Below are 3,250 nucleotides of genomic sequence, written 5' to 3'. Positions count from 1 at the left end.
GCTCCCGGTCAGCAGAGGTGAATTTACCAAGAGAAGTCCAAGGAGGGACAAACCACAAACTGGTGACAGAGTGTTGGGTTCACTCAAGATTCACTGACACAACAAAAGATCTACTGTAGCAAAAGAGCAATGTGTCATTGACCCCAGTGAAGAAAATCTGTTATACACACACACACACACACAAATACACAAACATTTAGGGTCGCATCTGAAGGCTGTATACATAATTGAATATGTCTTATTTAAGAAAAGTAATTGACTGTTATTGCTTGTGAGGTTTAAAATACTATAACTTATTTTTTACTTTGAAATTGAATGGTTACTTTTCTTAAATGAAACTTCCCTGATGATGTATGCAGCCTTAAAATGTGACCTCCGGAGGACCCAGCCTAAATGAGACACAGCTACTCAGTCTCTTCTTCTGTACTCTAGAGATCCTATGACCCAGTCTAGATGAGAGGATAAACATGAATCTTAATGTAATTGAAAAGAAACTGAGTTCTGCATTGAACAATAGGTCTAAAAGCTTAGGAAACTGCATAAAGTTGTTACAGTATTGAGCTTTGGGTGAGTGAGCATGTTAATGACTGACACAGATAGTAAGGTTCAATCCTTTAACATTAGTTCACTCATGACAACTCTCAGAAAGGATTGTAAAAAGCTTTATTGATAAAATTAGAAAACCACCATCCTCCTGAGGAGACAGTGGAAGTTCTGGTAAAAAAATAAAAAATAAAACATAAAATAAAATAAAAAGGATTTACAGGACAAAACAAAATTGAGATACAAAATTACAATTTCACCACTGGCTCATAAGTGGATTTGCAAACATGTTAATGGATGTTAAATAACAGAGCAGGACTCAGCAAACAATTTGACATACTTTACTGAACACACATCGACTTACAAAATAGTGCAGGGTAGAGGCGATATTTGACTCAAATGACAGACTGAGTTGTGTATTTATTCTGTTATGGAATGATTTCAAATATTATTTTCTGTTTTTCGTTAAAATGTTTCATAATTGATTAGGGCTGCCTGAAAAAAATCTAATAAAAATGTTCTAGAATTATTATTCTGAACAAGTAAAACTGATTCTTTGTTAAAACATCAATATTTGTAGGCCTGCTTGACTTTAGAAGTCTGATGGGTGTTTAACTCTCAGCTAAAGCAGATGACACAACTACAGCTCCCTCTAGAGACTGAACAGATAACAGCACTGACATCAGTGACTTTAGATGCCTTTGCTTAAGCCCTGCATCTTTGTGACTTTTACATTACATTTACTTTACAATAAACTTGAGCTTATATTACTTTAATGTCACTTATTGATACTTTCCCTTCAGCAATATAATTCTAGTGTCCTCATTTTGATTGTCCCTTTTGAGCATTCGTTTGACAATAAGTAACTTTGCAGCTACATGTCAACTAACTCTCATTAAAATATTAGTAGACTGTTTGATTAATATCTGCTACTCTTTATTGTGATGGTCTCCCAACAAATACTGACTATAAGTAACTTTGCAAGTATGTCAACTTATTCTAACCCTGATCCGACCAGTCTACTAATACTCTGTTCAGGGGCGCCTCTATGGTTTATGAGCCCCCTGAGCATCATATTTACTTTGGCCACCTCTGTAAAAATCGTGTGAGGCCAGTAGTCCACATCATTCATAAGTTACAATGTGTTACGTTTTCAAATTAGCAAATGGAGTTGGGATATCATCTAGTGGTCATAGGTAATTCATTTACCAATTTAATTAATTATTTCATATTATATAATATTGTTTTAGTGTTGAGATCAACTGAAAATCAAGTGTTTTAGTGTCAAAGACAGAGTCTGGACAGGCCCTGTTCTGGAGAGTACATATTTGTCTGAACCAAGGCCTTCATGGGGAAATCTATCTGATAGCAGTTCACTGGTTTGAAAATAGTATGATGACAGCATTAAATTATGATATTGTTCTTATTTCATTTTCACACAAACACACAGTGATGAACTCAGTCACAGATTTTCAGTCTAAGAAATCTGACCCTGAATACTGGAGCACCACAGTGGTGTCCCAAACTCTGTCCTGGATTCACTTTTTACTAATGACTTAATTTCCATCCACAGCTCAGATTCCCTCATTAAAATGTGCAGAGGACCCAACAGTGATCAGTGCTGGGACAGTCGTATGTGAAGAGATCTGAAACATAGGTCCCCATACCAGCATTAATCCTGGGACGTGTTTGTGTATGGCAGTTTTCTTTTTACAGTGCTCTGAGTGAAAGGGGATTTTATAGATCAGTGCTAGGAATAAATCATATGGCATGAAGTCTACCAGATGAATGAAAAGCACAAACACTGCCCTGCCATCGATTTATTTGTTACCTTAATTACATAGTTACCTTTCATGAAATTAAAAAGCCATGGACCCAGTCACAACAAACTGTAATTCTTTCTGTCAAGAGGTGCTACCAACATTATATAACCATAGCATACTATAGAGTAGGGTTTTGGTTCATTGGTAAACGAGAGGCATTGACGCCGACGAGGCGAGAAGACGAGAGCACAGTTTGGAGATCTGAAGCCAAAGAAGATGCTGATTTATTCAAACGACTATTTTAGTCTGTGAAATAAGGCTATACACTGTTAGAAATGTCTGTAAATTTAACAGTATTTAACTGTAAAATGAACTGTATTTTACTGTAATACAGTTATACAGCATATTACTGTATTTTAAAGTTACATTTTGGGGAATACCCTCTTGGCGACACTAAATTACAGTATTTTTAATTTACTGTAAATCTAAATACAGTAAAGAAAAAATTAGCGCGAAACCTGACCAATCACAGATCAAGTTTTATTTCCCACTTGGAGAAAGAAGAAAACAAGACACACAGATGCGAAAAGAACCAGTCAGATGCAAAGGTGGGTACAAATATTACTTCTTTTACTTTAAATATATTATATCTTTGGTTTAACTAAAACAAAAATATAAATAAAAAAAAACGCTGCCACTGAACGGCGCGCAGTCACCTCACATTTATGCTGTGAAGAGAGCTAGAGAGAGTTGTGGTGACACTGTTCAAACATTCATATTTCTTTCCTTTCTTTCCCTTTTCTGAACGTTTCACCGTCAAAATATGGACATTAACGGGTCTCTGCCTTGGGTTTGACCACTCCAGGAGCTGGTGAGTGTTCATGTGAACTGTTAGCCGAACAACAAAGCTTTCGTGGATTTAGCTTAAAGTCAGTCAGATTTTT

This window comes from Carassius auratus, unplaced genomic scaffold (assembly GCF_003368295.1).
Source record: "Carassius auratus strain Wakin unplaced genomic scaffold, ASM336829v1 scaf_tig00216070, whole genome shotgun sequence".
NCBI lineage: Eukaryota > Metazoa > Chordata > Actinopteri > Cypriniformes > Cyprinidae > Carassius > Carassius auratus.
Note: the sequence above shows the minus strand (reverse complement) of the source record.